Source organism: Pelophylax lessonae (genome assembly GCF_965119305.1).
Source record: "Pelophylax lessonae genome assembly, chromosome: 3".
NCBI lineage: Eukaryota > Metazoa > Chordata > Amphibia > Anura > Ranidae > Pelophylax > Pelophylax lessonae.
Window position 1 is genome coordinate 304,115,370 of NC_138770.1, and position 22,911 is coordinate 304,138,280.

Below are 22,911 nucleotides of genomic sequence, written 5' to 3' on the forward strand. Positions count from 1 at the left end.
CAAAAAGCGTAGGGAGTCAGCCACCTTTGGTCAGCAACTTACGGTTTTCGTCAGAATAGGAAAACTCGAGCCACGAAGCCCAGATGGATTAAAATTTAGTGGGGGTGTCATGTGCTTGGTGGGTCAAGTCCTCCATTCTTGCCGTGTCGCCTACCCTCCGCAGCCAGTCAGCTACCGAGGGGGGAAGGAAGAGAGCCATCGACAGGGAATGCACATCTTTTCTGCATTCATTAAATGGAGTGTGAGCGATTTCCTATGGGTCCTTTTGGGAATGGAGGTGTGGTGAAGGAGAAACTGCGCTGGTGTGAAGTCAGGGGTATATGTGGTGATTCCAACAATGAGGGCATGAACAGCATGCCAGAAAGGTTGAATAAGAGGACAATCCCACCAAACATGTAACATTGAGCCCGTCTGTTGGCGACATCTCCAGCACAGGGGGGGAAACGTCAGCCGAGAATTTATGAAGTATGTCAGGCGCCCTATACCAATTGGTAAGAATTTTGAAGCTATTCTCTTGGACAAAGACATTTCTGGAACCCTTGTGAATATGAGTGTATATCCTGTCCCAATCTTCCTCAGAGAAGGAAAGGGAGAGGTCCTTTTCCCATCGGTCGCGTATGTTCTGTATCCAAGGGGTCTGACGCGTCGAAAGGAGGGAGTAGAGGATCGAGATCAAATGACGTTGGGGTCTCCTATGGTCACACAGAGCCTCAAAGGGTGTAAGCTCTCTGCACCAGGAGTTAACATTGTACGTGCACATTAAGAAGTCCCTTATTTGTAGATAATTAATGGATGGAGTTTTATATGTGGCATACCTCCTTAACAGGTCACCTAGAGAGAGCAGGGTACCCCTTCTGAAGAAATGCGTGGCTCTATAAGGGGCGTCATTCAACGGGTCCTCTGGGTTCAGAAAAGTGAGGCCCGGTGGGAAATCTGGATTCTGATGCAATGGCGCCATGGGGCCGGGGCTAGAAGATAAATGTAGCTTAGTACAAAGCTGGCAGAATATTGTTAGAGTGGGGTTTACCAGAGGGTGCTTAGTGCAAGGCGTCGGGACTGAATTGGGAGGGAACCAGGGAAGATGGTGGATAGGGAAAGGAGACAAAGCTTCTTCAAGGAGAACCCAGTCTTTAGTGTGATGATTGTTGTGCCAATCCACAATTCTGGAAAGGTGGCAGGACCAGTAGAACTTTTGCAGATGTGGGAGGCCCAAACCCCCCAAACATCTTTGGAGTGGTCATAAGGTCCCAATTTAATCTGGGTCTCTTTGATCACCAGATGAAGGTCATACAAATACGCCTATATGAGTGGAAGAAGGAAGGGGGAATTTTGATCAGGACCGTTTGTAACACACATAGTAGTCTAGGGGGGATATTCATTTTAATAACGGCCAACCTACCGAACCAAGAGAAGGGGCCCTGTTCCCATTTAGAGAGATCTGATTTAATCATTTGTAAAATAGGGGCGAAATTTAGAGAATATAAACTGGTAAACGAGGAAGGGATCTGAATGCCTAAGTATGTGATGGCTCGGGGTTCACATCTAAAGGGGAAATTCTGTTGGCAAAAAGCGCAAACATGCGACGGCAAGGAGACATTAGGGGGTTCAGATTTAGAATAATTTATTTTAAGGTTGGAGAGGGATCGAAAATCGTTGAGGTCCTTTACGAGGTTGGGCAGAGTTGTGGCGGGTTTTGTGAGAAACATTAGGATATCATCGGCATATGCCGCACGTTTGTAGGATTTATCTGCAATATTTACTCCACAAATGCCCAGCTCATCTTCTTAGCTAAAAACTAACAAGACAGATGAGATTTGTAGTTCTGCACAAAAAAGCCCCAGTTTAAAATAGTTTGAATTACGATGATATATTGGGAGTGGTTTACTAAAGGATAATAGGCTCTTCACTTAGTGAATGAAGTAAGTCTCTTCTGACTTCATGTGCAAGCAAAAAATACTGTTTTTTTATTTTCCTTGTCTGTGATTATGTATTCTTTACAAACTGAATTTCTCACCACATTCACTAAGTCAAGAGAAGACTCTCTTGCAAACATAAAAATTCCCTTGCAAATTGAACATAATATGTGGCTTTGCACATATATAACATTTTTTATTTTTTTGCTGAATATTAAACTATAAAGTTTAAAACGTGCTTGCTGTTGTGTGCAAGGAGTGGGACTTCTAAACATTTACACCAAAGCCCTAGGATATTATACGTCTAAAAAGATTGGTTGATGCTAAAAAAGAGTGGTTAGCTTGAAAATGAAGGTTAAGAGTTAATTCTCTGTACTGCTGTCTTTACTAGCAATGTCTGCACTAGATGTGTACTGACTATGTTGACAGCTCTCCTGTGTCTTGTCTTTAAATTAGGCATTCTTTATGTAGTGCTACCCCTGTTTTTTGTTTCAACCTTCTCAAGAACCTCAAGCTCTCTGACACACCAGGTTGAGTGCACAAACATTCAATATCACAGGAAATCACTGAAAGTAATACCATTACTTGGTACCCAATAGAACTGTTATAGCAAAATAAAAAGGCACAAAACCAGATAGTAAAGACAAACGTAATATATTGTCACCCAGTTTGGTTGGTAAGTAGGCAAACATAAAATAGATTAACAATGGTAATAACAAAATTTAGCATACAAAGTGATTAACAGTAAGGACTAGGCATAAGATAGCATTTGGCATCCAGATCAGTATTAACAGTAGCAAGGCCACCTTAGATACAGCATTAGGAAAGTTTATTCTACTGAGTGTTGGAACTATACTGCCACAGCACATTTATGGCGACGGTGCAAGTTCTAGACCGACTGGGTATGCACTGCCCAAAAGAAAAAGGGGGATGGTAGCGGAGGGGGACGCATACTGTTAGACAGGTAATTCTGTTGGTCTCAGGCTGGTTGGTAGGTTGTGACTGGAAGCTCCTTGGCTTTTTTGACCAGTTAGCCTGCATGCAGTATACTGTAGGTATGGTATAGTCTCGGCACAGGTGCAAGTAGATGTGGTTCAGATGAGGTAAAAGTTCCATATAATGTGGTATAGAGTTGGTAGAGGTGGAGTCTAGGTTTGAAATAAGTGTAGTACAGATTGCAGTATGGGTGGGGTATGGATTGGGTACAATTAGTGGTTGCTTTACCTAAACTGTAAAGTGCAAAATCTTGTGCAGCTGTGCATTGTAGCCAATCAGGTTCTAAATTCAGTTTGTTCATTTAGGCTTTGATGAAAAAATAAAATACTGGGTAAAGTGGTTGATTACTACTAGAACATTTCCTTGCCCACTAAAGTCAGACTCCAGACACTGGAAAAAAATGAAAAAGCTAAAAAACAAAAAACAAAAATTCAAATCAGTGCAATCCTTGTGCAATAATGCTAAAGTATCAATGAGCACCCAGTGGCTGCTATCACTGAAAATAGATTTACAAGATCAAAGAAACGAATAAACCAAAAATTTGTGAAAGCTGGCTGCTCACCTCACGTCTTTATCCCTGTTTCACCAGCGGGTCAAAACCAGCAGTCTACACACAAGCAGGCATATGAAGCAGGTATATGTAGGGGGCGGAGCCCACATTCTGACATCTTATTGTGGCCATCTCGCATTTACAAAACAGAGGTTTCCATGTCTGTCCAGCCTGTACTGCTATAAGCACCCCACTTGTGAGTTTTTCATGTACATTTTTCAATACATTTTTAATATACGGAGAGCACTAGATTCTGCCATCTCTTTTCTACAAATACCTCATATGCCCGCTTGTGTGGAGAGCCATCGGGGGTTTATTGAGCCATTTGGAGGAAGTAGGAGAGATAGAGAATCTTAAACACCCACAGCACGCCAGGATTATCATATATCGCCACTGACACACATGCAATAGGTAAAGGTCTCTGAGCAGCAGTTGTAGAGGGAACATCTTTAGTCATAAGCCTTCCACCAGCTAGCGTTGGGGTCAAGTTAAACCATTGGCGCACACAAGAATAGTCCCTGTCAAGCCTTCAGGCAGTAATAAAGCTACTAGATAGCTGTATGGCCAGTTCCTAAAGGGTTCACTCTCTCTAGCAGCAGATAGTAAATCTCCACAGCAGCAGATTATAAGTCCCAGTGATATGGCAGCTCACCTTCCAGTCACACAGAGCGATTATTTCACTCTCTGCTCTGCACATAGGTGTCTCTGTCTTTTGGCACCCCCAAATTCAGCACTCTTGATGCCGTTGATATGCAGCAGAGGTGGTGCACACTATATAGTGATGTGCACTCTTCAGTCTCCCTCACAGCAAGAGGAAGTTGTGTCTTGAACAGCCTGAGAAAATGCAGCTCTTTCCTCCTATCCCATGAATCTTCTCTGATGTAGATCAAAAGTCTCTCCTCAGGACTAGAGTTCCCAAAGTGCATTGCTGCCTGACACTATTAAACTCCTCCTGCTTAGCAGCTCCCTCCTCTTGCTGAAATACTGTTAACCAGTTCAGCACTACAGGGCAACAGATACAGAAAGCAGCTGCAGCCAGTGTTTCTCTCACTGTCATTCCTAGCCAAACACATGGCTACACTTTTGAAATAATTGATCCAGTTTTAGGCCAAATGCTTTTTTTTTTTCTAGTTTTGAATAGAATGGGGATGCAATGGAACTCCTATCAGGTTTTTAACTACTATTTGAGATAGAGACACAGAAAGAGTAAAACTTTAAAGAATAAAATAACCATGTGAAAAAAAAGACATATAATGAAGGCTAACTAAATATTATACATAATTTTGTGCCAGCCATTTTTTTTTAGCAGCATTCAGAACTGTCCAAGCTTATGTCCAATTCCCAATTTATCATCCAGAGACAATATATCCCTCTGAAGATTGCAAGAATCAGGTACTTTTTATTCAAAACCATCAATTGTTGGAATTAGAGTCCCATAACCAGTACATTTTCAGCAATTCTAGAAATGGTTTTAGCTCAACAAATACTTGTATATTGATCTAAATAAATATGTTTTTGTAAGATGGATAGCATGAATCCTCCCTGCACTATTAAATATGGGTTTGTGGTTTATTTTTTAGGCAGCTTTTCAGAATATATTATGTGGTTTATATTCTGTGAATACAACATAGCTAAGAGCATGTGGTTTGTATAACATTGGTCTTGGTTTGTATTTTGTGGTTTGCACTGAACTGATTCAGGATACGTCTTGTATAGAAATGCCATTTTTTTTATTTGATGTACCTTATACAGCAAATATCATAGCAGGGTTTTCTTTGTCCTTAGCATCTGGCTTCTCCATCAGTTTTTATGCCACCTTTTGCATGGGCTTCTAAATCTCAAAGCATCATTGTAAGAGATACCCACTCTTCCCCTGAACATACCCTTTAAAACTTCCAGTGATAAAATAGTTTACTAACAAAATAGTAAAAGATAACCTCACCTGACAATGACAGAAGACCTGGAGTGAAACTTTTAAACTTTGAACTAACACTGTGCATGCTAAACTTGTGCCTTACCCCTCATCAGAGATATTCTAGGATTCAATACTAAGGGTGATAGTGATAGTGATAGTAGTCCTTTCTGGCATTAGAGTGGATGCTTTCCAAACGTTAACTTTATGCTGTGGGATTCCTTGTGCTACCAGCTGGGAGGATTTAATTACAAGCATGACTTGACCTTTGTAATGTGGGGTCTTATACTCTGGCAAGCTCGTTGTGGTGGGTAAAGGCATAAGAACTTTTGGGCACCAGCGGATGTATTATTTACAAATGGATATATGCGCTATTATTCTTCACCAATGGATTCTTGTTTCACTGTTATATTGGAGTGTATTTATCACTTCTAATGTTTATGGCCTTTGAGTGTGTGTACAATAGAGCAACACTTTAAATACACAGGCATGCACTCTCCTCGTAGAGGAACTGGGAAAACACTCTAGATGTCGGTACATTCTTAGACCAAAGTTATTTTATGAACACGCCAACAAGAGTGGTAGATTGCTAGCAAGATCACTACAGGATAAATAACTACTCTGACAGTCCACTTTATCCATGACAAGTCAGGCAAACCATAGTTAAAAACAGTTTCAAACTACTTTTGAGAAAATATACGCTATGTTTAATCCCTTCTCAAATGGGGGTTTCCTCCACTCAATCACATCTGCAACGGATCCCAGAACACCTTTTCATATCACAGTTCTGCTATCCCAGAGACAGACACTTTAAATTTAGAACATTTTACTCCCAAGAAATGTATTCTTGCCCTCAAGTAGATGTAACTGGGTAAGAGTCCAGGTCTAAATGGACCTCTGCTACAATGCTGCAAGTGCCTGATACACATTTTATTACCTCGCTTTGTGGCAGCCTTTAACTCACTCGCTGGTAATTCCACAAACTCTTCACAGCTCCCATAAACTCATATAACAATATAATAAAAAGGAGGGAAGGATTTAATCTAGGTGGCTAATTACAGGCAAATTTCACTTTTTAATGTAGATGTGAAAATATTCTTTAAAATGATGGTAAGCCACTTTCCGTCCTTCATCCCTTCTTTGATATCCTTGGATCAAGTGGGATTTATCCCTGGTAGGGAGGCTTGGGATAATACCATAAAGACCCTGAACTACTACCGTGGGGCAACTAAGTTTAACAGCCAGGGACTTCTCCATTCGATGGATGCTGAGATAGTATTTACAGAGTGGCCTGTTATTATGTGGACGGTATTCTCACTCTGGACTTGGAGATACAATGCCTGCTAGAATTCTATCTTTGTACTCTAAAGCTGGCCATACACAAATCGATTTCCGAATTAATTTTCTTTCTGAAATCTTTTCGAAGAATTTTCGTTTGAATTTCGCAACATTAGTGCTCTGCATCAATGACCAATTTTCGTGCGGTCATCGAGTGATCTGGCATTTTTTAAAAAACAAATGATTTTCTAATTAATAATGGGAGAATCATGTGAGAAATATAATTGAAAAAAAATGTGCATAAGCTCAGGAAAACAAATTCCTAGAAAAAAAGAAAATTCCCAGAAAGAAAATAAAATTCCCAGACAGAAAAGAAGATTCCCGGCCACGAAAAGTATTTTCTGTAGCAACATGATTGCAAATTGAAGGCTTGGTTGGTCACATTTCAAAATCAATGGTGGCATTATCAGGTGACAAAACGCACAAAATTTCTGATTTTCGAAAGAAAAATTGTTTGTAATTTGACCCATGTATGGACTACATAACTCCAGGACAGAGTAAAGTTAATTGGCCACCTTGCAGGAGTTCACTCTATCCCCAATAATATATATACTTACTCATGAGCCCTTTCTCCATTCCTTGCAAAGTGAAGGGTTTCGGAATCAAAGACAGGGAATATAAAGTAGCAGCATTTGCTGACAACATGGTCCTCCTTCTTTCTGAGACATAAACTACCCTTCTCAACTTACTAACAAAGTTGAAGATCTTTGACTATCTTTCAAACTTGAAATAATGCTCTGAATTTAATTCTCCCAGTGAAATATCCAACTTGAGTTTCTGTTCATTTGGAAGAAGGGGACAGTTACATATTTAGGGGTATGATTACCAGCTGACCTTATGAAGCTGTATGCACCTATTATCAACCCCTACCCAAGTATCTTCAACAGGATTTAAACATTGAGAGAGATCTTGTTTTTCGTGGTTTGGGAGAGGAGCAGTTATGAAGAAGAATGTTCTCTTGCACCTTTGTGCAAACAATTCTGATAAAACCACCATCTGTTTTTTTGCTTCTGTTAGAAAGCTCTTTAGCTTTATCTGGAAAAATGCAACTCCAAAGTTTAGCCTCTCTTGATTGGCAGTTCCCAAAAATAGGTGTAGCAATTTTCACAGATAGTGTAGGATGGTAGGCAACTTTAGTTTTGCTCCTCTGAGATCAATGAAGCAAGGGTTGATAGTTTTTGTATGCTCAATGTTTTACAGACTGCTGGTCTGTATGCTTCCCCCTGCCTTCTAGAGCAGTGGTCTCCAAACTGCAGGCCTATGGGCCAGGTGCGGCCCTTTGCTTGCCTTTATCTGGCCCTTGGGGCACTATTCCTCCCATTGACATCAATGAAGGGGCACTATTTCTTCCACTGACATCAATGAAGAGCCACAATTCCTCCCACTGACACCAATGATGGGGCACCATTCTTTCCACTGACACCAATGATGGGGCACTATTCCTCCTCCTACTGACCACAGGTGTTATGTCATTTATTTATTCCCATTGACCACCAAGACTGAAACCTTGCCTACTCCCACTGATGCTGGGTCATTTATTATTCCCATTGCTCACAGTCTGCCCCACCTAAAGTCTGACAGTAAACTGGCCTTTTGTTTAGAAAATTTGGAGACCTCTGTTCTAGAGGAATCACAGTGGGAGGAAAAACAGAAAGGCAGCTGGAATATTTGTGTGTCCAGTAGATGACTGGAGAGCCCATAAATGTTCTGAGGCCTAGCGCAGAGTGTATGGATTCTAGGTCCAATTCTGCCGAAGGAGTCCCCTGTCCCACAGGGCAGTCTGCTGGAAAAGCTGCAAGAAGGTCATCCAGGTCTCAGCTATAGTCTAAGTCTTGAAATCTTCCTATGATCTAGAGGGACACTGAGGGATACCCCGTGGAAGTTGTGGGAAAGAGTGTCTAGCTGTCTTGTGGTATCATAAGTCTGTGTCTCCCTCACTGAAGAGTGCCCAAATAGTGAGAAGAGAAGTGTCCTTGATCATTTTAGTTATTTTGGGCTATCCCACCTTCCCTCTGCACCCCTGAATTTCATCTGTTTATCAGGAAAACCTTTCATAGTATTCTTACTGGCTGGAAGTCTTTCTCTCTCTGCAGTCCGTAGCCCCTTAAATAATAAGTTCACTTTTTGGGAAAAAAATAAATAAATGCACATTTTTATGCAGGTAAAAAATGTACAATCTGACAGGAAGCATGAATGAACTCCCATGGCATTCCTCAGCACCGTGGTAGTTTATTGAAAACTACAAGCTGACATCCGTAAAGGCTGCCAGACCTTGTCATTTTTCATGCACAGAGCCCTGTCAATGAGTGATGCAGTCGGGCAGGCTCGGCCCTGCTTGGCCAGGTTTTCTTTAAATTGTGACAGCGAGGGCGGGGGGGCTTTGAGAACCCTGCTAGCTGGTAGGGAAGGTGCAGGGGCCAGCATATTCATAAAATGTTACATGTTACACCCTGAATATAAGTGTGAAATGTAACAAGTTACAAAAGGTGAACTTATCCTTTAAACCCTCTGACACGTAATTCAGATTTTCCCCCTGGAATACATACATTCAGGTCCATAAATATTGGGACATCGACACAATTCTAATCTTTTTGGCTCTATTCACCACCACAATGGATTTCAAATGAAACAAATAAGATGTGCTTTAACTGCAGACTTTCCGCTTTAATTTGAGGGTATTTACATCCAAATCAGGTGAACTGTGTAGGAATTACAACAGTTTGTATATGTGTCTTCCACTTTTTAAGGGACCAAAAGTAATGGGACAGATTAACAATCATAAATCAAACTTTCACTTTTTAACACTTGGTTGCAAATCCTTTGCAGTCAATTACCGCCTGAAGTCTGGAATGCATAGACATTACCAGACGCTGGGTTTCATACCTGGTGATGGTCTGCCAGGCCTCTACTGCAACTGTCTTCAGTTCCTGCTTGTTCTTGGGGCATTTTCCCTTCAGTTTTGTCTTCAGCAAGTGAAATGCATGCTCAATCGGATTCAGGTCAGGTGATTGGTTTGGCCATTGCATAACATTCCACTTCTTTCCCTTAAAAAACTCTTTGGTTGCTTTCGCAGTATGCTTCGGGTCATTGTCCATCTGCACTGTGAAGCGCCGTCCAATGAGTTCTGAAGCATTTGGCTGAATATGAGCAGATAATATTGCCCAAAACACTTCAGAATTCATCCTGCTGCATTGTCAGCAGTCACATCATCAATAAATGCAAGAGAACCAGTTCCATTGGCAGCCATACATGCCCACACAATGACACTACCACCACCATGCTTCACTGATGAGGTGGTATGCTTTGGATCATGAGCAGTTTCTTTCCTTTTCCATACTCTTCTCTTCCCTTTACTCTGGTGCAAGTTGATCTTGTTCTCATCTGTCCATAGGATGTTGTTCCAGAAATGTGAAGGCTTTTTTAGATGTTTTTTTGGCAAATTCTAATCTGGCCTTCCTGTTTTTGAGGCTCACCAATGGTTTACATCTTGTGGTGAACCCTCTGTATTCACTCTGGTGAAGTCTTCTCTTGATTGTTGACACACATACACCTACCTCCTGGAGAGTGTTCTTGATCTGGCCAACTGTGAAGGGTGTTTTCTTCACCAGGGAAAGAATTCTTCGGTCATCCACCACAGTTGTTTTCCGTGGTCTTCCAGGTCTTTTGGTTTTGCTGAGTTCACCGGTGCGTTCTTTCTTTTTAACCACTTGCCTACAGTGCACTTTCACCCCCTTCCTGCCCAGACCGATTTTCAGCTTTCAGCGCTCTCACACTTTGACTGAGAATTACTCAGTCATGCAACACTGTACCCATACAAAAATTGTGTCCTTTTTTTCACACAAATAGAGCTTTCTTTTGATGGCATTTGATCAATACTGGGTTTTTTATTTTTTGTGCTATAAATAAAAAAAGACTGAAAATATCGTGAAAAAACACATTTTTCTTTGTTTCTGTCATAAAATTTTGCAAATTAGTCATTTTTCTTCACAAATTTTGGCCAAAATTTATACTGCTACTTATCTTTGGTAAAAATAACCTAAGTAAGTGTATATTATTTGGTCTTTGTGAAAGTTATAGAGTTCAAAAGCTATGGTGCGAATCATTGAAAATTGATCACACTTGCTCACACCTGATGTACTGAAGGCCTATCTCATTTCTTGAGACACTAAAAAGTCAGGAAAGTACAAATACCCCCCAAATGGCCCCTTTTTGGAAAGTAGACATTCCAAGGTATTTAATAAGGGGCATGGAGAGTTTTTTGAAGTTGTAATTTTTTCCCACAATGCTTTGCAAAATGAAGATTTTTTTTTTTTTTTTACAAATTGCCATATTAACAGGTTATTTCTCTCACACAGCACATGTATACTTGCAACTACACCCCAAAACACATTCTACTACTCCTCCTGAGTATGGCGATACCACATGTGTGAGACTTTTTCACAGCCTGGCCACATACAGAGGCCTAACATTCAAGTAGCCCCTTCCGGCATTCTAGGAGCACAAATTACACATATAATTTCCTGACAACCTATCGCACTTTTGAAGGCCCTGGAGCACCAGGACAATGGAAACCCCCATAAAATGACCCCATTTTGGAAAGCAAACAGCCCAACGTATAATTTTTGAGGCATAATGAGTCTTTTGAATATGTCATTTTTTTCCACAAGTTTTTGGAAAATGTGGAAAGAAAATGAAAACACATTTTTTTTTACACAAAGCTGTCCATTTATGCAATGTTTCTAACACATAGCATGTACATAGCAAAAATTGCACCCCAAAATACATTCTGCTATTCCTCCTGAGTATGGCGATACCACATGTGTAACACTTTTTCACAGCCTGGCCACATACATAGGCCTAACATCCAAGTAGCGCTTTACACAAAGTTGTCCATTTATCCACTTTAAGACTGGGCCTATTTTTAACACTTGGTGTTTACAAGCTAAAATCATTTTTTTTGCTAGAAAACTACTTGGAACCCCCAAACATTATATATTTTTTTTTAGCAGAGACCCTAGAGAATAAAATGGAGATCGTTGCAATATTTTTTATCACACCATATTTGCGCAGCAGTCTTCCAGATACGATTTTTTTTGAAAAAAATTCACTTTTTTTAACTAAAAAATAAGAAAACAGTAAATTTAGCACAATTTTTTTCCATAATGTGAAAGATAATGTTACGCCGAGTAATTAGATACCCAACATGTCATGCTTCAAAATTGCGCATGCTCACAGAATGGCGCCAAACATTGGTACTTAAAAATCCCCATAGGCAACATTTTAAAAATTTCTGCAGGTTACTAGCTTAGAGTTACAGAGGAGGTCTAGGGCTCAACTTATTGCTCTCACTCTAACGATCGCGGCGATACCTCACATGTATGGTTTGAACACCTTTTACATTTGTGGGCGGGACTTGCGTATGCGTTTGCTTCTGCGCGCGAGCTAACGGGGACAGGGCGCTTTAATTTTTTTTTTTTTTCCTATTTATTTTATTTATTATTTTTTTATTTTTACACAGTTTAAAAAAAAAAATGTTTTGATCATTTTTATTCCTATTACAAGGAATGTAAACATCCCTTGTAATAGAAATAGGCATGACAGGTCCTCTTTATTGTGAGATCTGGGGTCAAAAAGACCTCATACCTCCCAACTACACTAAAAAAGAAAAAAAAAAAAAAAAATTATTGAAAGAGGAAAAAAAAAGAAAAAAAAAAGCGGCCCTTTAAACCGGTTGCTAGGCAACGTCTTTTGACGTAGCTCCAGTCCTCCAAGACCATAGAGTTGAGTGAGGGCCATCTTGCCCTCACTCGACTTCCTGTCTCTGAGGATCCGGGACCGGATAGTTTTCCCCGCTGCCGGCGGGTCCGGTAAGCTGGGAAAACGTCTGGGACGCGGCAGGAGGGGGGGGCACCTCTTCCCCTGCACCGTAAGGGTAATTCCGCAGTGAACCTGCCACTGGGACCACCCTTATCTGAAAGCCGACCGCCCGCCGTTTCAAAAAATACCGGGGTTATGGGGGCTATCTGCTGCCATAACCCCAGTATTTAGCTTTTAATGGCTGACGCATATAGTCGTTAGGCGGTCAGTAAGTGATTGCATGTATATGGCAAACAGGTGACGATGACTGATGGGGTGACAGGTGACGATGACTGATGGGGTGACAGGTGACAATGACTGATGGGGTGACAGGTGACGATGACTGATGGGGTGACAGGTGACGATGACTGATGGGGTGACAGGTGACGATGACTGATGGGGTGACAGGTGATGATGATTGATGAGGTGACAGGTGACGATGATTGATGAGGTGACAAGTGACGATGATTGATGGGGTGACAGATGACAATCACTGACGGGGTGACATGTGACGATGATTGATGGGGTGACAAGTGACGATCACTTGTGTGTGTGTGCATATATATATATATATATATATATATATATACACATATATATATATATATATATATATATATATATATATATATATATATATATATACACACATATATATATACACACACACCGGTATATATATATATATATATATATATATATATGCGCATATATATATATATGCATATATATATGCATATATGTATATATATATGTATATATATATATATATATATATATATATATATATATATATATGTGTGTGTATATATATATATATATATATATATATATATATATATATATATATAATATAAAATGTGTTTTGTGCAACGTTTTTTTTTTTTTTTTTTTTAATTTCCCTCCCTAGTTCCGCTCCCATGCAGCATTGCTGCTGCAGGGAACGGAACTAGGAAGTGATCAGACCGACGGAGGATGGAGGAGCGGCGGGACTCTCGGCTGGCGATCTCAGCAATGAGAGATCATCGCTGGATCGCCAGGATAAGGTAAGAGAACACCGCTGCGCTCTCTGCAATCCACCCCGAGCGTGACTCGGGGTTACCGCTCCTGATATGAAAAATCAACCCTGAGTCACGCTCGGGATTACCGCCTAGGAGGTTAAAAAATATAAAAATGAGGGAACACTATCATTGTTTAATTGTTACAAAGAATATAACAGAATATGTAAAAAGGAAATCAAGGACGCAAAAATTCAAAATGAACGACAGATTGCAAAAGATAGTAGGACAAACCCCAAAAAATTCTTAAAATTTATTAACAGTAAAAAGGTTAGGTCTGAGCATGTAGGCCCTTTACAAAACAATCAGGAGTGGGTGACTGGGGACAAAGAGAAGGCAAATTTATTAAATACTTTCTTCAGCTCTGTATCTACAAAGGAGCATGGGGAGCTCATGACCATAATGAGGACGGTATTGACACAGCCACAAATGATCCACAATGGCTCAAAAGTGATATGGTCCAGAAATATTTAGACAGAATAAGGGTGAATAAAGCGCCTTGACCAGATGGCATCCACCCACCCATCCTAAAAGAATTGAGCGCTGTAATTTCTAAGCCTTTGTTTCAACTTTTTAGGGACTCGTTAAGGACTCGAATAGTACCACTGGATTGGCGTATGGTCAATGTGGTGCCTATATTTAAAAAGGGATCATGGTAGATGAGCACAGAACAGAAATGGGAATTTTTCAAAAAGACTTTATGCAAACTCACTGCAAAGTATAATCCCATGGGTAATAAGTTTAAAAGGCTAAAAATAAAACCTATGTGGCTCACGGCAAAAGTTAAAAAAGCTATAGATAAAAAGAAAAGAGCTTTTTAAAAATATAAAAACGAGGGGACACTATCATTGTTTAATCGTTACAAAGAATATAACAGAATATGTAAAAAGGAAATCAGGGACGCAAAAATTCAAAATGAACGACAGATTGCAAAAGATAGTAGGACAAACCCCCAAAAAATCTTCAAATATATTAACAGTAAAAAGGTTGGGTCTGAGCATGTAGGCCCTTTACAAAATAATCAGGAGTGGGTGACTGGGGACAAAGAGAAGGCAAATTTATTAAATACTTTCTTCAGCTCTGTATCTACAAAGGAGCATGGGGAGCTCATGATCATAATGAGGACGGTATTGACAAAATGATCCACAATGGCTCAAAAGTGATATGGTCCAGAAATATTTAGACAGAATAAGGGTGGATAAAGTGCCTGGACCAGATGGCATCCACCCATCCATCCTAAAAGAATTGAGCGCTGTAATTTCTAAGCCTTTGTTTCTACTTTTTAGGGACTCGTTAAGGACTGGAATAGTACCACTGGATTGGCGTATGGCCAATGTGGTGCCTATATTTAAAAAGGGATCAAAGTCTTTGCCAAGTAACGATAGACCTGTTAGTTAACTATAGTTGGGAAGATATTGGAGAGTTTAATAAAAAACCACATAGATGAGTTCTTGCTGGAAAAAAATATTTTAAGCAACAGACAGCATGGATTCATGAAACACAGAAGTTGTCAAACAAACCTGATTTCTTTTTATGAGGAGGTAAGTAAAACCTTGGACGGAGGGGTGGCTGTGGACGTAGTATACTTGGATTTTGTAAAAGCGTTTGACACAGTTCCCCGCACACGACTTATGTCGTACACTACTAATGTAAGGTAAAGTCTACTGGCTTGGAAAGATTGGTTTGTAATTAGATAGAAAATTGGCTAAAAGTTAGAATTCAGAGAGTAGTGGTTAATGATTATTACTCTGAATGGTCTAAAGTTATCAGTGGTGTACCCCAAGGTTCAGTGTTGGAACCCTTACTTTTTAATATCTTTATAAATGATATAGGCTCTGGGATTAAAAGTAGAATTTCAGTCTTTGCAGATGACACCAAGCTTTGCAGTGGAATAACTTCTTTACAGGATGTCTCCAACTTACAAGCTAACCTCAATTCACTGTTTCATTGGGCAACTATGTGGCAAATGAGGTTTAATGTTGATAAAAGTAAAGTTATGCACTTGGGAGCTAAGAATATGCATGCATCATACATACTAGGTGGAGCAAAACTGGGGGAATCCATAGCGGAGAAGGATCTGGGTGTTTTGGTAGATCATAAGCTTAATAATAGCATGCAATGCCAAGCTGCTGTTTCCAAAGCAGGCAAAGTCCTTTCTTGTATTAACAGAGGCACGGACTCCAGAGAGAGAGATATCATTTTACCCCTGTACAGATCATTAGTAAGACCTCATCTGCAATATGCAGTTCAGTTTTGGGCACCAGTTCTTAAAAAGGATATCGGGGAACTGGAGAAAGTGCAGAGAAGGGCAACCAAACTGATAAGAGGCATGGAGGACCTCAGCTATGAGAAAAGATTAAAGGAACTGAATTTATTCTTTCGTGAGAAGAGGAGATTAGGGGGAATATGATAAACATGTATAAATACATAAGGGGTCCATATAGTGAACTTGGTGTTGAGTTGTTCACTTTAAGGTCAACACAGAGGACAAGGGGGCACTCTTTACGTCTAGAGGAAAACAGATTTCGTCTCCAAATATGGAAAGGTTTCTTCACCGTAAGAGCTTTGAAAATGTGGAATAGACTCCCTCCAGAGGTGGTTCTGGCTAGCTCACTAGATTGCTTTAAAAAAAAGGCCTGGATTCTTTCCTAGGTGTACATAATATAAATGGGTACTAACATTTTTTTTTAGGTAAAGTTGATCCAGGGCATATCCGATTGCCTCTTGGGGCATCAGGAAGGAATTTTTTTCCCCCTGCTGTAGCAAATAAATAGGATCATGCTTTGCTGGGGGGGGGGGGGGGGTTCGCCTTCCTCTGGATCAACTGCGGGTATAGGATTGTGTATATGGCATTGTATGGTTGGGCTTTACTGTTGTACTTTTTTTTTTTTTTTTTGGTTGAACCAGATGGACTTGTGTCTTTTTTCAACCTGACTAACTATGTAACTATGTAATTATTTACACTTTGGTTTTTGATTTTAAGATTGTTATATTCATTCACAGTGTGGATGCAGTGACATTCTGCCCAATACTTCCTGCATTGTTCCAGCATGATGCCACTCCACAGAGACTCTGGAGGTGGAAGACAATAGTATGGTATCTGTAAAGCTTTTTTGACACAACCAGTACAAAGTACACACAGACCATTAAACCCCCGATATTACATTGATGTTCTGTGGTATTGCATTGGTGTTTAGTGGTCTGTGTATTACATTATTGTGAGGGCACTCAACACTGACCACCAACGTTTAATTGTCACTCACTAATAACCGCAACATTTAGGAGAAACTCACCACTAACAATCAACCTTAAAGAGAGAATGCACCAATTGTAACAAACAAAAGGAGGCACATACCAGTCACCACCACTGTTAGGGGGCACTTACTCCTCCGCACTGAGCTCTGCAAACCATGCATAACAAAATGTTGACCACTGTAATGTATAATCTATGTTGTTCATTACAAAGTCCTGACAGGTGCACAGACATGTTTTTTTTACACAGTATATAGTCCTGACTGATGGATTTATTGTCCCATCAGTTGTTGATTGCTAAAAAGTGTACAGAAATAGTTTTCTAAACCATTTCCTGTCCAGCCAATGTAGATATATGGGGTGAGATGGGAGCTTTCCTTGATGTGGGTGGATGTGTATATATATATATATATATATATATATATATATATATATATATATATATATATATATGGCCTTGCACATCTCTCATGTGTAGCTTCTAGAGTGTGCAGCAGCATGCCTTGCGATTGCCGTGTCTCTTAGACACAGCAGATCATAGATTGCAGTACAGGTCCACCATATGATCAATATGACCAATCACAGCATTAATGCCTATAAGAGACGTTGGCTGGATGGATTTGTGACACTGTATGCCAGTGCAGCAGTCAGTGTCTCTGATCACTAGGCACAGCAGTACAGTGTCACTACTGCACTGTTTTGGTGACAGTATGTAAAAAAAAAAAAAAAAAATATATATATATATATATATATATATATATATATATATATATATATATACATACAAACTGTCACCAGAGCAAGTGCATTGTCATTATGTTGACATCGTACTGCTATAGCCATGATCATGTACAATGGCTGGCTGCTCTAATATCACTGTATGTCAATGCAGCCAATCATTGTCTCTGATCACCACCACAGCAGTACAATGTCACCAGACCATAACCACACCAGCCCAGTATCACCACAAGGCCTTGTTCACATGTGTGGTGCTCTCTGAAGAGTGATTCATGTTTGGGTCACTCTACAGAGAGCATTTGACAGGTGGTGAAAGGGCACTTTTTGAAAAGCAATATCAAGTATGTCCCCAGAAGGGGATATACTTGAAACCCAGCACAAAAGGCGCAAGACCAGTATAAAACCCTCAGGGGTAAAAGGACAAGGGGTGATTAGTAGTGATTCTCAAGGCAATGTTTATAAAAATAAAGTTCATATAATATAATTAATCCAGCAGAGGGAATATTCTGTTACAGTGTCAGCAGTCTCTCCTTCAAGTGAGTTCTGACGTTTTCCCTACAACATCAGGTAAAAACAGAAAACAGAGAGGGGGAGAAAGAGCGCCACTGTCTAAGCGTAATGGTTATAGTAAAATCAATAAAAAAACGTGATGATAAGCAGGGCTTTTTTTCTCAGAGAGCAGGTACAGGAACCCCCTCCTTCTAAATCGCCCCGTGTCTCCACCCCTTACCCACCCCCAAACACATCCCTTGGTCCCACCCACTACCCACCCCCTACCCACCTCTTAGCACTCTGTGGTGCTAAGTAATTTGTATTGAACTTATTAATTATAACAAGAAAAGCAACAAAATAGATCCCCTGCAGCCAACAACAATAGACCCCCCAGAAACAAGAGATCACCAACACAACAATGCCCCCCCACAACAAAATACCACCTCAGCAACAACAGATCGACCCCAGCGACAAAAGACCTCAAGCAGCAACATTAGATTCTCCAGCAGCTAGCAACAATAGACCTCTCTCTCAACAGTAGATCCCTCCTAGCAAAAACTGACTCCATAGAAATACAAGATCCCTCCCAGCAACAATAGATCCTCCCCTAACAGTAATAGACCCCAATGCAAAAATAGATCCCCACTAGCGACAATAGATCCCCCAGCGAAAAATATAACACTGGTGTGTTGTTCTCCTCTTAAGGGGGGGGGATTTTTAAGGCAATGAAAAAAATGAAAAGAAAAAGTGCAAAACAACAATGTATATAAAAAATATATATGAGAATATTTATTGGTACAATTCTAATTAAAAAGTGACAAATATGCCAAACTTGAACAATTAACATGACCTCATCCTACTCCCATGGCCAAAAACGGAAATGACCAAAGTTGGTCATGGGCAAATAGGACCAGAAGTAATATGCAATAAAGCACCAAAAAAGAGGAATGTGGATACGCAACTCCCGCCCTGGGGTGTGACCCCCAAGGGAGGGAAAGTATTGAATCCAATGCGTTTCAAAATAGTTGGTGAACTTTTGAGTTCAAATATTCATCAAGGATATATACAAGTTTGTGATCCCCTTTCTGGAAAATCAAAAACAAACAAACACACAAAGAAAAAGAAAAAACATATATAAATGTACTGCATCACTTGTTTGACAAACAGTAGCCAAAGACGTGAACACTCCACATACTGACACATGAGCCATTACCCACCGGATCTTCCTATTCTAGCTCATTACATTCATGTCTTCAGAGTCCAAGTATCTTGGGTTGACTGGTAACAAGGAGAGGAGGGGGAGGAGGGGGGGGGAGAGCCGAAAGGCTAATCCAAACCCCAACCCCCAATGTAGTAGGAGAGCCTGTACTTCCAGTAGGGTCAAGGGGTACAGATCTATAGGGACCCCCTAAAGTGCGGTGCCTTAAAACAAAGAAAGAGATATATATGTATAGTGATGGTAAAAAATGACCATTAATAATTCACCAAATAGAAAGAATAGGGGGGGAGGAAAAATAACCACACCCACCCTCCAACCATAAAACCTAAAAGTTATGCCCACAGGTACAGCACCGGATCAATATTACAAAGGTACTTACAGGAAAAATCCCCTGTGATTGCATCCTAGGTCCAAGATACGATGGGTTTCCCATAGAATGGCCCACCACTCTGCTCTGTGTAATGTTCTGGTACCTTTGGGTACCCTAATTACTCTTTCATAAGTGTATGCGCCCCACCATTCTCTTTTGGTAAGGTGCGCATACACCTTTAAGACTGATGCTGTCATCACTGAGCGCCGGACTGGATGGCTATTTAGATCGCCGGCTCTCACTCACATGTGTTCGTTCAAACTGCTTTGTGCCTTGATGCTAACCTGTCTTGAAGCTCTCATGCTTGCAAGCATACCTCGCTGTCGGAACCACGCTGCGCTGATCCCTGTATCCCGCTACCGGATCATCCGCTCTTGCCAAACCTCTCCTCTGCTACATTGCTATTAGTGATAAGTACCCCACAGGGGAAACCTCTATAACCTTCATACTAAAGCTTACACTATCTAGCTCTGCATACTAAGGACTATTACTACATCTGCATTATCTAAGATTGCTAGCTCTTGAGCCTACTACCACCTGTTCTTGCACTGGGTTGATCTCTCCTGTATGTCCACCTACTACTCTGTCATCTGCTACCATACATGATTGCTAAACCTATCTGCATCCCATCTGCTACTATCTTACTTTCAAGAACATTTCCTTTCAAGTGTCTGTCATCTACCATCTCTACCCAATCTGTCTCTTCAGCCTATCATCACTGTGTTACTATATACATAAGTCACTCTAGGAAACATCTTATTGAGTGTGTGTATTTACTTGCTGAATTGAGATCATCCACACATGATGAGTCATTGGGAGTTGGGATTGGTGTCTCAGCGTTTCTCTACATGACTACTGAAGTGGAATATTTCTGCAGCTGAAAATCCACATCATACATAAAACGCAGGAGCGTTACAGATTGAACGAACCACAAATGGATTCAGCAGAAATAACCACTCAGATGACACAATTAAAACAGCAAGTAACTGCGTTAATACACGCACTTGCTGAATTAAAAGAAGACAATCAGGCTCTGTCGCAGCAGGTAATTAGACTGACACAACTTACCACTGCTCAGTCCCCTGAACCCAAAATAAATCCTCCTTTGGTATTTACAGGCGATCGCAAAAAATTTCGCGAATTTAAAAACACATGTGAGTTACTTTTCTTGCTAAAACCCCGTACCTACCTTACTGATCACATTAAGGTTTGTACTGTTATTTCTTACCTAACAGGCGATCCTCGGGCCTGGGCAGACTCTCTTTTTGAGAAAAGCGATCAGCTTCTCAACTCCTATGCCTTGTTCCTAGCAGAACTCACTAGCCTATATGATGATCCCAATAGGCAGAGTACTGCCGATCTTCAATTAAGATCCTTGAAACAAGGTGGGAGACCTGTATAAGACTTTGTCGCAGAATTCAAGAGATGGACCCTTGATTCAGAATGGAATGATGTATCTCTGAAAACCCAATTTAGGCTTGGCCTATCAGAGGCCGTTAAAGACGAGCTCGCCCGAGCGGATCTGCCAAAAACCCTGGATGCATTGATACAACTCAGTATCACCATAGATAGAAGACTACGAGAAAGAAAGGCTGAGAAAATGGGAATGCCATTATCCAGTTCTTCTCGGATTTCGGCCGTTGACCCCGTTCCTATGGAGGTAGGAACCATACGCCCACCTCTATCAACTATGGAAAGAGCCAGAAGACGATCTGGTAATCTCTGCTTGTACTGTGCATCCCCGGATCACAAGATAAACGTCTGTCCCCTAGTCTACAAAAAGAAGGGTGAGTGTTCACATGTCCTCCTAGGGGGATTGACAACTTCAATCACTAACCCTTACCTTTCTGTTTGCTTAACATTACAGTGGGACCAGAACAGGATTACTACTAAGGCCATGATTGACACAGGATCTTGTGGAAATTATATTGACATACGTTTTGCTGCTTTAAATAAAGTTCCTATTATTTCTAAACTTAAACCTGTCTCAGTGAGTCTTATTAACGGTGTTCCTTTATCCTCTGGTCCGGTCACTGATCAGACACAGGCACTCCTACTCACTACTAACGGGTCTCATATGGAGACCACTACCTTCGATCTAATACCTTCACCCCACTTTCCCATTGTTTTGGGACTTCCCTGGTTGCACACACATCAACCAACCATAGATTGAAAGGAACGGACCCTGACCTTCCTCTCTTGCTATTGCGAGGGTACGTGTAACCTCCCGTCTTTCGGGAAGATTCTGTCTGTGGTGACAGATGAGATTGCACCACTATGTTATCAGGATCTCTCTGAGGTTTTTCTTGAGAAAAATGCTCAAGCACTACCTCCCCATCGAGACTATGATTGTAGCATTGATCTACTCCCAAATAGCAAATTGCCGTTCGGTCATGTTTATCCTCTTTCACAGGATGAACTTTCCCATCTCAAAGACTATTTGGATGAGAATTTGGAAAAAGGTTTTATTAGACCTTCCACTTCTTCCACAGCAGCAGGACTCTTTTTTGTCCGCAATAAGGACTCAAGTCTCAGGCCTATCATCGACTATAGGCAATTGAATGCTATTACAATAAAAGATCGCTATCCTCTACCGCTTATCCCTGAGCTCATTGAGCAGGTGCGTGGAGCTACCTATTTTTCAAAATTGGACCTGAAAGGAGCATACAATCTCATTCGAATCCGTGATGGACACGAGTGGAAGACTGCATTCAGAACCAGATACGGATTGTTCGAATATCTTGTAATGCCATTCGGGCTATGCAACGCCCCTGCAGTTTTTCAACGATTTATAAACGATATTTTCAGAGACTTACTAGATGTCTGTGTTGTGGTATATCTGGACGATATACTTATATATTCACGATCCCTGTCTGAACACATAAGACATGTAAGACTAGTATTATCGAGATTGCTTGCACACAACCTTTATGTGAAACTGAAAAAATGCTTGTTTCATAAAGAAGAGGTACTGTTTCTAGGCTACATCATATCCAAAACAGGAATCGAGATGGACATGAGTAAGATATCCTGCATTCAGGATTGGCCTACACCAACCACACGCAAGGCGCTACAGCGATTCCTTGGATTTTCAAATTTCTACAGGAAGTTCATTAGAAACTTCTCTGCCATTGTGAGACCCCTCACACAGCTCACTAGCATTAAAAAACCATTCAAATGGTCAGATGAAGCAAATAAAGCTTTTCACCTGTTAAAG